Here is a 15606-nt window from a genome sequence, read left to right as displayed (position 1 = left end):
TTTATTTCTGTATTCTGGTGTGGTTTGACATGAAGTCTTGTGTGGTGCTACCATGATACCAAGTAATTGACATCCTGATGGTGGCTGAGCCTCCATCTATGAGGACCAGGCTTTTCATACATGCTCCTTAGTGGGCAGGTCATGATGCCCAGCAAACAAAACGTCTTAATGCAAGCCGATCAAGTCTTAGGGGCATCCAGAGACTCAACCTGCCTCAACAACTGTGATCCTAGAAGCAGTGATAAAGTCCGCAAATTGGCTGCTCAATGCATGAGTTATCAGGTAAGAGACTCGGTCCTAGAGCAAAAGGAAGGCTAGATGAAAAGTCTACCAGTCCTATTTTGGTTAAGTCAAGAGACAGGGTCAAATTGCATGATGAACACCATGTGGTATAGGGTCCTGAGGGCCCGGTCTTCTTTTCCTCCTCAATGCTCTAAATATTGGGAACAGGGGTAGTCAATCTGGCAGGTGTAGGAGGATATCTTTTTAAGAGAAGTCGGGGAGGGAGGGAAAACCACGCGGGTGGGGGCTTAACTTGAGTACGCCATGAGAGACTTTAAAACAATCAGCCTGGGTTCATGGGGGTGTCCCCTGTGAAAGGATACCCAACAAAAGAAAAGAAAGCGACAATGCTCGGGGCCAAACAGAGAATGGTTTTGCATGGGGGTGCTGAGAGAGGAAGAGCTGACAGGGGAGTGAGGGCCGGATATGCATGGCGATGGGCCAGGCAAGCCAGCAGGATCTTGGCTGTGGTGCTGGGACAGGCACCATGAATACCAGGTACGGTGAGCAGGCATTTGCAATGGGACATGCAAGCTTGACCTGCACACAGAGTGCAACAGACTTAATTGACCAAATTAGTATTATGGAGGTGGAGGAAACTGTATCAAAATCCACTCTGATTCTAGGACCCATGTTTTAGGCAGTGAAGTTCCAGGGAATTCCTCACAATCCCTGTGAAGTCAGCCTAAAAGCCCCCCTCTTCGCCGAGGTTGATGGGACCACAGGGCTTCTCTGCACCTAGTGGAGAAACATCTACCCAGCAGCACGTGGCAGGCCTTGGTGGGCAATAATTACTGCATGACATGGGCCCCAGACTTCACAGGTTTACACAACCCTCAAGACTGTATAATAACTCAAAGTGGGTCCGACGGAATGAGATTTATGACAAAGACATGTTCTAAAAACTATAAACAACGTATGACGGCTTTAAGGCTCTATGCAAATGTCAGTACAATTCATCATTGACATTTCAGGTGGTCACCATGGAGACAACACATATTTAAAAAGGCAATGCACATTTTATCCTGCTTTTCAATAAAACGTTGATGGGATGGGTGACGCCGAGTGAAGAAGCAGCTTTTTGTAGACATGGCTAAGCTTTGGGGGGGTATAATCCTTCACCACCTATTTCAGTGGCTGCTGCGGTGAGTGCAGATTGAGTGATGGGGAGTTTTGTTATAGACCAAAAAGGATTTGGTTTGGCGTATTGGTTGTAAGGTGTTCCTGTTGTTCCGTAAAAAGCCTGTGAAATGCACAAGCAAGGATTTATGCGACTGGTATTGCTGGGCGCGACGCACCACTGCGGCCACAAGTAGAAGAATTTCCTAGAATAGCGCCCACCAGTTGTTTGCAGAGGAAAATCTCTCAATTTGTAAATCTCTCAATTTGTGGCACTTGTCTGACAGGGTATGAGCGAGTGAAAGGTATGTTGCAGTAAGTTCACTTTGATCCACCTGACACAATTGTGCAAGCAGTTTTCTTGTGTTATTATCACTTTCACTGTAGGCTTCTTACCGCCTTGTTTTAAATGTCTTTATAGATGTCATAGTCATCTGTGATACGTAAGATGGAGTCTGTGATGTCATTGCTGATAGCATTGGTGAGGTCAAAAGCAGTCCATCCAGGGAATTAAGGCCACTCTAGAGTCCTCTGTCTCAAATAAAGTCTCTTTAGGAAAGTTCAAGTGATTTGAAATTATATATCATGGTAGGGAAAAAGCTTGGCCACCAATGATGGCAGTCGATATATAGTAGAAAGCTACGGCAGGCATAGAGTTTAACAATGTATGACCAGCCAGTTCCACCAAAGAACTACTGTGGCTTTAAATGACCGCTTCCCTTCTCTGCCTATCCACCAAGAGCTCACTGTGGCAACCAGTTCCCACAATCTGTGCCTTCGTAGAACTGTGTTGCAAACATGAACTTTGGCATGTGGCTAAACTTGATGCTTTCTGGGCATGTGTACAAATCTCTAATTTACATATCTATATTGCTACTTGGGGGGGGCGTGGCTACGCGCATGGAGTGAGGTCGGTGTTCGCCTGAGCTCCTGCCCAAGATCCTGAATCGACAGCAGTTACGGTGCTTAATTGAGAACATACGAGGCTACAAACCTGGTCGAGGGCAGGGGAACCCATTTGCTGCACTCAACCTCATTTTCGGGAGAAATCGGAGCCTGCAAAGGGAAAAACGAACCGTCGGAAGAGGCTACCCCCGGCGGGCCCAAGATGGCGGCCTCCGGCGCTGAACTCAACTGAGCGCGAAACACAGAGAATCGGCGGACCGGGTCTCTGAGCGGCCCCAGCGCAGAGCCTTTGGCGCCGGCGTCGTGTGCCTGATACGGAGGAAGCGGGGGGAAAGGATCCCGCACTGAGGACGGCTTGCTGTCTGGGGGGGGCCTGTGGGGCCGAGCGGCGCTGGAACCCGCGGATCGCTATCGTAACACCACCCGCAGCCCTTCGCGGGACTCCGAAGGACCCAGACGGCAGCGACCTGGGGACGGAGAGGGAGAGTCCTCTTCCACTGCCCTTCCACTGCGGCGTGCGGCGTGGGGCTGGGTCTTAGGGAACGGGGCACGGGTTCCGTGTGAGAGACTGGAGGAGCCAGGAGAGGCCCCGTGGAGCATGTCGACAGACTCTGATGTCAGCGACCCGTGAGTAGCGGCCCCACATCTTCCCCCCCCCCGCGGCGGCAAGGATAGCCACAGGAGAAAATATAAAACGAAGAGGAAGCGCCCCTGTTCCCTCTTTGTGGTGGACAGGCTGAGGGCCCAACGGCTGGGTCAGGCCCCGGACTGCCTTAGTTGGCCTAGCTGGCGGACGGAGGACTGTTCTACGGGGGACGCACTCGAGGAGAGGTTTGATAGCTGGCCCAACACAGCTGCCCAGCATTCACACAGATACCCGCGGAACAAGGCGGCAGGCACCCTGGCCCTGCGAGACGTGATGTCTCCATCTAAAACTAAACTCAAAAACACAAAAATGGATACTTACACAACAGTCAGATCTAAACAGCCGCAGCTGCCCGGACCTACAACTATGTGTGAGCCAGCACACGCAGGTGTGGCACCGGATAACACGCAAGTCCTTCAAGCCATTGCAGAGCTCCGCACCTCCATTGAAAACAGGTTTGATGAAATAAAAGTGGACATGCAACTCATGCGCCAAGACGCACGCAACTTGATGGAAAGAGTAAATGTCAATGAGACCGCTCTACAGGTTAATGTCGGAAACACTGCGGATCTGAAGAAGCGAGTCCAGGAATTGGAACAAAAAGTGTCAAGGCTGGAAACACGATCCGAGGATGCAGAAGGTCGGGCTCGGCGCAACAACATCAGGATTCTAGGGGTTCCCGAGGACATGGAAGGCCCGAACCCAATGGAATTCATAGAAACGTTGGTACAACAAGAAATTGGGGCAGGGAGGCTTTCGCAAGGGTTTTCAGTGGAACGCGCCCACAGGTCTCTTCAGAAGCGTCCACCTCCAGGCTCATACCCAAGACCGATTATTGCCAAAATCCTAAACTTCCGCGACAGGGAGATAATACTGAGATATTCCAGAGAGGGTGGGGAAATCAAGAGGCAGGATTCTACAATTGCCATATACCCGGATTACACCCCTGCAGTACAATATGCCAGGAACTCATTTATACCGATTAAGGCGAGGCTGCGCAAACTTAACCTCAAATATATGTTGCTTTACCCTTCTCGCCTCAAGGTCCTTTATAAAGGGAAAGCCGCGGCACATATGTGGCTTGAACACAATAACTTAGCGGACGATGGCGAAAAACTGTCTCAAGCTGAATAATAGATGTAACAAGAAGCATCAACCGGCAACATTAACAGCTGATCTTGCACATGAGGCATGAATTGGTTGATCAACCGGCAGCTACGACCGTAATACTTGGATAGCAATACTGGGCAGAAGAGCAAGACACCACACACGACCAAGTCAATGGCAAACAGGCCAATGGCCCACCCCTACGAGACACGTGCAGGTCACACTCCTGCACACCGCCCACGCCGGAAAGCCAGGAGAGGCTCTGAAAGCGTGGGAGCCCCTGAGTGCTACAGGCTCACTGTAACTGCTGGGGGCAGTTTGCAGTTATGCAGTCCGAACTGCTTGTTCGTCGGACTGCCAGTTCACAGAGTTGTTTGTTTAAGCTGCATTCGTTGTTGCAGCAGTTCTAGTTCAACACCACAATCTTCATGCAGAATGAGGAATAAAGAGGGGTGGCCTGGACACTCAAGATGCAAGACGGAAGGTGAGGAGGCGGGGGGGAAACGAAGCCTCGGGAGGAAGAGCCCTAAATATGGCAATGCAACTTAGAATACTAACCTGGAACGTGAGAGGGTTGGGGTCATATCTACGCCGGAACAGGATCAGGTCATACCTGCGCAGGATAAAAGTAGACATTGCACTGCTCCAAGAGACTCATCTCTCGGTGGAGGACCAGGCAAAGGTGAAGGAGCACTGGGGAGGACAAGGTCAGGGGGCCCCATATTCCAAGTTTGCTAGGGGGGTGTATACTTGGATCAACCCAGCGGTGGCCTTCCAGACGACAAGAACTGAAGTAGCTCCGGAGGGGAGGTATTTGATCCTGTGGGGAGTGCTGGAGCAGGTAGAGATCTGCATAGTCAACACATATTTTCCAAACCACGGCATTCCGTCTTACCTAGCTAGGTTGCAGATGAAACTGGCGGTGCACAGGGATGGCCTGTACATATGGGGATCTTATTTGTGTGAGGGACGTGGTCCTAGATAGATCTGAACCCCCGCAGAAGCAATCGGATAGAACCTCTAGGGTGCTAAACAATCTGCTGGAACAGCTAGACCTGGCAGACGTCTGGAGGGAACTCCATCCCACAGACAGAGGATACTCACATTATTCCTCCCCACACAATCTCTACACGAGAATCGATTACATGTTTATAGACAAAATGCACCTGGCTCAGGTGGAATCAATACAATACTTGGGTAGATCGATCTCGGACCACTCCCCCCTGTTGATGCACTGGGCTTTGAAGGGCCCTATACCCCCTATTCCACTATGGCGTATGCCCACAGAGGCTCTGACAGACCCAATATTTAAGGAGAAGCTGGGAGACAAACTGGTAGAATATGTCACCAACAACAGCGGTAGCGTGAAGCACTGGAGCACGGTAGGGGAGGCCCTAAAGGTGGTAACGAGGGGAGAGGTTATAGCCGGGACAGCGGGTGTCAGGAAAATGCTGAGGAGGGAGCTGGAGGAAAGGGAGGAAGAAATAAGGCTGGGAGAAACTAACAGCTCCGGCACTAGGGAGGAGGAGGAACATTTGCAGGAGGCACGGGTGAACTGTCAGCAGGCATGGGGACGGCTAGCAAAGTTCGACTACACAGCACGCACTCCCAGGGCACACATACAAGGCGACAAGCCAGGCAGGTTACTGGCCTGGCTTTGCAGGCGAGAACACCCACAACACCCAGTGACCGCGATAAAAGACAAGACAGGTCTAAGGAGAACGACCCAGCATTCAATCAACACCACATTTGCGGACTTTTACTCCACATTATACGCACATGGCACCCAAGTCCCGCTGACAGATATAAAAGACACCCTAGAAGAGATAGGACTCCCTAAACTGAACGATCAACAGCGCGACTCACTGGAAGAGGCCCTCACCCCAGAGGACATTTCAGTAGCAATTAGAGCCCTGTCCACATGCAAGACCCCGGGGACAGACAGGCTCCCCCCGGAGTTCTACAAAACATACGAGACAACACTGGTCCCATTACTACACGAGGTATTTCAAGAAGCTTACGAGACAGGAACCTTACCCAAGACCATGAGGGAGACTCTTATAGTCCCAATACCCAAACCACAAAAACCAACCGAAGATTGCGACTCTTATAGACCAATAGCAATGCTGAATTATGACAGTAAGATACTGACCACCATCCTGGCCAACAAATTGTCCAAAGTGATAGGCTGTCTGGTTCACGAGGACCAGAATGGCTTTGTGCCTGGCCGCAACACAACTGCCAATTTGCGACGGCTACAGCACATCTTAGCACACACAGCGGAAGGCCATGAACAGATGGCAGTGATGTCATTGGACGCCATAAAGGCATTCGACTCCATCTACTGGGAGTGGTTGATAGAGGTGCTAAGGGAGTTCGGATTCGGGGAGGGATTTGTGCGCTGGGTCAAGATATTATATAACAATCCCACAGCTAGAGTGAAAACGGGCAAGTGGGTATCGGAAGCCTGGGATATACAAAGAGGCACCAGACAGGGTTGTCCCCTCTCCCCCATGCTCTATATACTGGGGTTGGAGCCAATAACTATATATATAAGGAAACAATTCTGGGATGCTGGAATAAGAGTAGGTGGGGGGTTTCACGTCATCTCGTTATATGCGGATGATGTCCTAATTTACCTAACAGACCTAAAAAATAATGCCCCTACAATTCTGGAAGTACTGGACAACTTTGCACGGTACTCGGGGATACACTTTAGCAGACAAAAATCCTGTATGTTCCCACTGGCAGGCCTGAGGGGGGTAGAAATGGACAGCCTACCGCAGGTTGGGATAAGATGGCAGCAGGACATGTTTAAATACTTGGGGGTCAAGATCCGACACACGCCGGAACTCACACACGAGCAGAATACACAGGCAGTATCTCAAGGGCTTCACAACTCAATGAAATTTTGGTCAAGGTTACCACTCTCGATGATGGGAAGGGCTTCGATAGCAAAAATGATTATATTGCCACGTTACCTATATTTCTTCCAAACCATCTGCCACTACATCAGGCCACCTTTCTTCCGAAAGCTAGAAGCTCAGGTCAGAGACTTCATATGGGGAAAAACACGCCATAAACTCACATTGAATGTTTTAACCCTCCCCTACGATAAGGGGGGCATACAACTCCTGGATTTTGAAAGGTACTACTTGGCGGCCCAACTCAGCCACGTCACTAAATGACTATCAGATGAGGTCACTAACGAAACTGGCCTACTGAGTGTGCTTGTCAAACCCATGTATCTCAAGGAGATAATATGGGCGCCCCCGGACCGTGCCGGAGGAGCTCCCTTACTGGCCATACTGGGTAGACTGGTATGGGAAAGAGTCAAGACCATCACACATCTAAAGAACCCCTACTCCCCTGATCTGCCAATAATGGCGAGCATGAGAACGACTCCAGCCGTGGTTAACATACTTTGGCAATGGGAGGGATGGGGTATATACGCCTGGGGAGACATGTACGAGGAGGGAGAATTCAGGGATCTGGAATCGCTGCACGAGAGGGAGGGTATACCAACGGGTCAGTTCTTATGGTATCAGAAACTCAGACAAGAGGCTAAGGAGAGATGGGATGGCTGGCCAGAGGAACCAGCAACGACCCCCCTAGTGACAGAAATGTACAACCTGAGCGACGGGTGGAGGCCAGTGTCGAGGATCTATGCGCAGCTAAACGACAGGCCCAACCCCCGCGGAGCCACGTTAAGGACCAAATGGGAGATGGACATCGGTGAGGGGTTATCCGACAATGAATGGGAGAGAGCACTGAAAATCCCAAAGTCAGTGTCCAGAAACGCCAGGTTCAGGCTAATCCAAGCAAACGTGCTATACAGGACGTACATGACCCCAAAAAGGGTAGCAAGCTTCAAACGGCAGGCAGAGGCACGCTGCCCATGGTGCACTAGTGATGAAGCAGGCCTAATACACATGTTTTGGGAGTGCGCAAAAGCGGGCAGACTTTGGGCCAACGTTAAACAAGCATGCGAGAAGGGCGGAGTAACCCGATATGAATGGACAATGAAGGAATGTCTGCTGGGCACATACCCCAGGTTAAGCAAAATAAAACATATTGTCCGGGTGATGGACATGGCATGCATACTAGCAAAAAGGGAGGTGGCAATGTCATGGAAGTCCAAAAAAGGCCCCCAATACATGAGGTGGAAAAGGGAAATGGACCGATGGACGGCTGCAGAGACAGAAGCCTGGGGATCGGGGACTGTGGGGGGTGATGGAGACACCAACGCTAAATTTGAGGCATGGAAAGCTGTGGTGAGAGACATGTTCCTACCATCCGACGACATGCCCCCATGAGGCCTAGAAATGTGATGAACAGCTCTCAGCCGCAAGAAATGCATAGCTCACAACAAAAAGAAGGGGGTGACGAGTCTCAAGGGGAAAGAATGCCAACCCCACCCGTCTCCCACCTACAGGGACATGGACAGGCCACCAACTTGACATAAGGTGCTATAGACTCCATAATCGTTGAACATGAAGACAGTTTATGTTTAGTTAATGTTGTTATGTTGTCCTGAGGGATGTTTCCTTCCAGGAAATAATTGAATATGTATCATAATTGCAGAATGGCGGAGATAATCAGTTGGAAGGGAAATTGTCACCGATGTAATGTATATCTTAAAATGCCAATAAAAAGATTTTGAAATCAAATCTATATTGCTACTTGCAACATTTGACAGACTGTAAGTATGGATATTAAATTACCATAACATAACATATTATTTTCATCCGAATATGTATATTGCAATGGATGCTGTGTGCAGGATTTACCAGGTAACTGAGTAGCCCATAAATGAACCTTGGCATTAAATTACACATCTTGTGCTAGGCGCTACCCTTCCGGACAGAATGACATGTTGTGTAGTTGGTTTCTACATTTGGTGTGCACCTCTATGACAGGACAGCAAGTCTTTGTATTGTTCTTGTGAACACCATTTTGCCTCTTGGTACATAGTTAAAAGAGGGTACGTCGACTATAGATGATCTGGGTGGTTATTAGCTGGCGTATTCCCAGTGATATCGCCCTTCTCTTAATGTATGTGCTAGTGCGACCACAGCAGAGGGCAAGGTTGTGGTCATGGGATTGAAGGCTCGTATTCCGTCTTCATTTGTTTTTAGACATTTGTCAGATGCAAGATGATGGGTTCGAAACTGTCATGTATAGCAGATATTCCAGCAGCCTTTGGTTCCTGACTGAAGATCCTTGAAAGGTATTTGATTTTCACCTTTCTGGATGTTTTTGAATAAAAGCTGTCTTCCCAATTATCCCCAGACACATAGAGCTATAAATGTCTGTGCATACCTGTCAAATCACACTCGGACAATAAAATATATCCTTATGCATATATTAAGTTCCCCAATTCAGACAGGAGGTCTGGATAGAATTATTGATAGAAAACTCTTTCCTACACTTTTGCTGTTCATTATTGACACATATCTTATGATTTTATCAAAATGTGAGAGCCCCTCTTCCGACTATGATGAAGGTCAGCTAGACTGCGCTATGTGATCGTGTCAACTCAGGAGGGCCTGAAATCGTGTTTGGGCTCACCACACTTGACCAGATTACCAGAAGTGAAACATCCACTGGGACCTCAGTCTGATCCTGCCCATAAGAAGAGACCAGCACCCAAACGCTAGGCAGGTGAGTACCACCAGAACCCGCAGACATCTGTTTCCTCCTTGCTGGGTGTCATCATTGAGGTGCAAAGGTGGGACTGTATCCCTCAGCACAGAGAACAAGGGGTCTTCCTGTGGATTATCCGTATGGACCTAGAGAAAACCCCAAGCATTCCAACATTTGCAAAAAATGAGGCAGCCACTCCCCTGAGACTGAAATAGGCCAAAATGCCTGTCCTATGACTAGGTGGCCACTGATAACAGTCTACAGCTACATTTAAGCTCCCCAAGCTTTACCAGAAGAGAAACACCAATTTGCAAATACACCTGGTAGCACATATAACGGCAGTCCAGTAAAGGCACCTGAACAAGAGTATCATTAGCCACCCCAGGAATGTGTTTCCCCATGTTTGAACATAGTCAGTGAGGTGTGGCTGAGGTGCTGTGTCTTTCTAGGGGCAGAAAGCAATAGTCAGGATGGTATATGTTTTTTCTGCTCTGCCTCCATGATTCATGAACTTCATGTTTTTTACAAGGTCTTTTTCATGGCTCAGTATGATGGCCATACACATAACCTTCCATCAGATTGGAAAAGGTTCATTTTGACAAAACATTCTCCTACCAAAAATAATTCGGCAGACTTTAGTGTGCAATTTCTCTCTTCCAGCCTTGTCAATCCTCTTTATGTGTCAAGAGGGCCACAATCCGCTTCACTGCACCATCATTTCACTCGTCAAGGCTGCCTTCCATTAAGGCTGCGGGCTACAGGCCGTATCTGTAGATCTTGTATTTGACCATCATCCTTGTTCACTGGTTCTAGGTGGTAAACGCAGACCACATCCTGCAGCCAGAGCCCCTGTTGTAAATAGCCCAGAGGATGCTTTTACCACTCCAATGTACTGATCATGAGCTGCACTCATTGTCCTGAATGATTGACTTCCATATTGAAGGCAGATGATGTAATAGGACCTCTTTGAAAGAGACCATGATATATGTTTCTTTTTTTTACGTACTCTGCATGGATTGAGGTGGACTGAGGATTACGTCAATGCTGTGTGTTAACGCCCTTTCTGTTCAACCTATACATTCTTGGCATTAGGGCAGCCCTGAAAGGCACCTGTGTTAATCCTCCAAGGATGGGACATATGAAAATTCAATATCGCCTATATTCCGATGTTCTTGAATTGATTGATGATACTCCAACTGGCCTACAGAAATCGCTTACCCGGTCTCAAGGTTTCTTTGGGGAACTTGGATTAGAGATCAACGTGCCAAAATAAATAATCTTGGTCATTAATCGTAGGAGGATCTTGTCAGGTAGACCACATTTTGGTTGGTATATTGCCAATAAAAAGTTAGAGGTGGTTACAGAATTTAGGTATCTTGTGTACTGGTTAAATCAAATCGATAGTGGTGCTTGCTAATCAAGCTTTCAAGTTAGATGCAGTTTCAGCCCTAGCACAACTATGAGTGCTTGACAGAAAATATAGCCGATTTTCACTTCTTCCAGCGATTAAAGTGTACAACCAAGTTCTAGTCCCAAAATGATCCTATGTATGGGGCGGAGGTACGGGAGGAGGGTTTGGAGTAGTATAAGGATGAGTCCACTATTTGGCAAAGCTTATTGTGCATTCCAGCTGGCACCCTTTTCCCACCGGTTAGGCATATCTTGGATACTACATCCCTGACCACCAAGATATTTTGGAAAATAATTCTTCTTCTAAGATCCATTCTGTTCCCACCAGTATCGACTATATTTGTCCAACTGAATGCAGTATATACCCAGAACAACTGCGCTGTGTAGATGCTGTATTGACTGCTGCTTCTGACTGAGCAACACCGTTGGATGAATTGGAACGCAAGAAATTATTTGAAAATGACAGGATTACCAGTAGGGCAAAACTGTCTACCTATACATTATTTGATTATGTTTCTTCTTCTGGATATCAAGTCGTTTAATTTTCCCCAGAATTATTTGATAAAACATGCATCAAGAGCTATTAGAAATTTCTGGTTGCACATAAAATTAAATCTACTATCAACCAATGATGTGGTGGGTACTCAGGAATCGGTTCCATCATTTGAACGATTGTTTAAATGTTGTAATACTGAATGTGAGTTGTTGAAACATCCTGTTGTGAAATGCTGGGTTTTAGCTGCTCATCGAGATGAAATTTCTAAAGAATATTATTGCACTCCCCCACTGCTAAATTGGGAGTCTTTTTGGTGGCAACTTTTAGTGACTCCCAACGACAGACTGCTAATCAATGTGATGAACTTTTCTAAAATGCCCGAGACTTTGTATGAAATTTCTTTGTTTTAAAATGTTTTTAATGAAGAAATATGTAAAATGCGATATGGCTTTTACGATTTGTATGTGTTTTGTGAAAATGTATTTTACTACTGTATTGAATTAATTGATGCGTATTTGTGTGTAAAGTTTTGTTTGTAATTTAGATCACACTATGAATAAAAAAAAAATATATATATATTTATCTTGGCATGCTGCAAAGTATTCAAATCCACTTAAATTCTCTAAGAGTCTTGATGTGACTAGTATCCGCATATATCAGCCGAGCAAATCCAGCACTCCAATTAGCACTCCTGAAATGGAAATTTCCCAAAAATAGAATACTGGGTGTCAAAACATTTTACAGTTTTGGCAGTGTTTTCCTTCTTTTTTTCCTCCGCTGAATGCATGAATCCATCATGACAATATTTCCGAAAATGGTAGTCAAAGTATTTGTAAAATCACACATGCTGGTCATGGAGAACTCACATTTTTTGATTGAGGGAGAACTGTAGAGAATTGAATGTGAAATAACTTCCCCATTCAACATTCGATTGCTCCCTTACATTACATATCTTAACCAAACTTAACATTACAATCATATTGTGAATAGGAGGGACCTGATCTGACCATTTAAAAATTCAGTTGCATGGTCAGAGACTTGCATAATGGCTATTTTTACTTGAAATTAGGTCTCACCCCCTAATAAATATAAGATAAAACAGTTGAAAGTAATGATCAGTTAAGGATTGTATATATTGCAGTTTCGCCATAGGCCATCAGCATTAAAATGACAAAAGTGGGGGTGCATGAAATGATCTGATTGACATGTGCCTTAGGTGATCCTCACCGAGTGCAAGTAGAACCATGAAAGTGACAGCAGCTACGTTCTCTGCAAGACTATACATGCCTTCTTCACACTGCCAATGGTCAAAAGGATTTACGTATAGCCCATACTGATTACTGATGATGGGGCTGAACAATTTGAAAATGTAGTTCCTGCCAAAAGGCCAAGATTTTTAATCTAGTTATTTATCCTTCTTTTCTCATCATAATTGTCTTCCAACCAGAACTAGCACTATACAATTGTGGGGTTTAAAGGCAGTCACAAGACACAAATTAACTGCCCTGGCCATGTTGGGCCTAAAAGTGCAGAAATACTTTCTGGTCATTGGAACGCACACTGTGGACTGGCAGAGAAAAGGCCATTAGTTAATTTCAACTGCAAAACCATGGAAACGCTGGTTCATTTGCTAGAAAAGAAAGACCATGGAAATGTGTGCATTCTGCAGCTTGGAACAAGGAACATTTTAAATATAAAACTACACTGCAGAAGATGATTTAAAGGCACAAAGCAAGGAAACTTATGACTATAGTAAAACATTTTAAAATAAGCTTTGAGAAGGAAGAACGAAGGAAAATGTATCGGATGTTATCCAAGACATGGAAGCAGGCACCATGTAATGAAAATAAACATGTATTTTAAAGGTTCTATGTAATTTCATTGAATAGATTTCAACGAATACGAATACGAATTATATTGATTTTTTTTCTTTATGTCAATTTGGCTGCAAATGTATACAGGGGGAGATCCCCAAATCCCCCCAACTCCCTCCTATCTTAATTATAATGATTACCCACCTACCACATACATTTATGGGCAAATTCGATGAAGAAATATGTCAAATTCATATTTGATGAAATCTATCACGATGTAACCTCCTATTCCCTTTTAAAATCACCGGTTTCTGTTAATAATAATTGGCTTCAGCCTGTGTAGAACACCCAAACAGCTCATCTTCCCCCATCAGATGCAAGGGTCAATCTCTGTTCTTCTCTTTATCTGAAAAATCCCTTTGAAGTTGCAGCAGTGTCTGGGAAGGCCTTTATTGGCTGAGGTGCTAATAAATATGTAAACAGGGAGACAGTCCTTAATGGGTTGAACTTTGGAAAATAGTTGGAATTGAAAACTCAATTCATGGTCTCTACCCCTGACATAATGACAACTGACATGGTACAGAGACCATCACATGGTGACAGGAGGTGGACTTGCCTCTCTTCTCTCAAAGATAAGTGAACAGATGGTCCATTAGCCTGGGTAGAAAGAATGTAAAACCAACAAAGAAGCGAATGGCCTGAATTACATGTGAAGTTCTTAAAGAAATATAATGTGTCATTGAAGTTAGAAATGATGCAGATGCCTTGAAATCACCATAAGTTCTATGGTGAAATAATGATGGTTATCTCATGAACTATAATTCGCACAATAATTTTGCAAATACCATTATCAAGCTTATGAAAAGCCCTATCTGTTGAGATAATGTAGATATAAATTCGAACTTGGGAACTGAAGTTGTAAACTGAAATGTGATGATAGCATCCCAGAAAATGTCATGAAGTGGAGATTCGGCTTGATGAAAGCTTGTTGAATTAGATACCTGAATATAAAGTCTTGTGATATTCACTATTCCCCTGAATAAATCATAAAAAGCTGTCATTTGAACCTGCAACATTGTGCCAAAATGAGACACATTTCATTTAGTCTGGCATAAAAAGACCATTTCAGAAACATATCGTTTGTGACTCGTGTTTGTGAATTAAAACCTTTTGCCATATTGACGATTTTAAGGTCATTATTGAAGTGGTCGGAATGCAATTTTAAAAGGCTTGAGCCATAACTCTCAAGGGATGATGCCTAACTAAAATCGACTAGTCAGAAAAAAGGGGAGGACAGTAGATGTTTAATCCAGATCAAGAACCAATAAACTGGCACTTGATCATTTGGGTATTTTGGGGGAGTGGTTAAAGATTTATAAGGAGACACACACTGGGAAAAGGGAGAGCTGTCTGAAATCATCTGAGTTAGAAGTGCTGAAAAATGTTGCTGGAGAAACAACACTGCCTGGGAGGTGGATTAGACCAGGAAGAAGACTAAAATCTGGAGGGAACCACCTGGAGAGGCAAATAAAGGGATGGATTCTGGAGGTATCCATGACTGAAACTGGACAGGCCATCTAACTAAGTCCGTATGCGGCCCATGAGATGATTCAGGAGTGCTGATGTCTTTTCCTGTGCACAAAACCCAAATATATTCTATTTAAGTAACCTGTCCAATCAAACCAAGTCTTGTGGGAATCTGTTTGATTTAATATATATCGTACCATTATTGACTGGCTGGGCAGACCAAGCAGATTGCTAGTATTTTTACTACATAATAATTCAACTAACTCCCATATAGTCCATGAACATGGGTTGATTTTGTTGAAAATCAAATTAACAACATCACTTCCAGTGTGGATACAACTATAGTCTATTAAAGTATTGGTTACTCCTATTTCTTCTGCCAAACCCAAAATTCCCTAAAGGAAGGGGCATTAAAAACGAACATCCCAACTGATGCCATTCCCCAGACCCTGACTTAAAGAAGAGGGATTTTCATAGTAAACTTAAAATCTGGGTTTGTGGCATAAGAAAAGTGCCTTCCCCAAAGTTCTACAGAGTGAAGTCCCTGATAAAAAGCATACTCTCTAGAGAAAGTGTGAAAGTGACTCCCAGTAAAAGAGAGATTCTCCATTGCATAGTGGTGGAGGAGGAAGGGGTCCATATATATAAAAAGT

General features: G+C 45.4%; 1 protein-coding gene across 5 annotated transcripts in view; it reads right to left on the bottom strand.

Annotated features, from left to right (window-relative positions):
- DCLK1 (doublecortin like kinase 1) overlaps positions 1-15606 on the bottom strand; it is a 1453755-nt gene that overhangs the window by 156936 nt on the left and 1281213 nt on the right. The window lies entirely within an intron of this gene.

The sequence above is a fragment of the Ambystoma mexicanum genome, chromosome 7q, assembly GCF_040938575.1.
Source record: "Ambystoma mexicanum isolate Mex_15411 chromosome 7q, UKY_AmexF1_1, whole genome shotgun sequence".
Classification (NCBI taxonomy): domain Eukaryota; kingdom Metazoa; phylum Chordata; class Amphibia; order Caudata; family Ambystomatidae; genus Ambystoma; species Ambystoma mexicanum.
The sequence above is the reverse complement of the archived record's forward strand: the minus strand, read 5'-3'. Positions and strand labels throughout refer to the sequence as shown.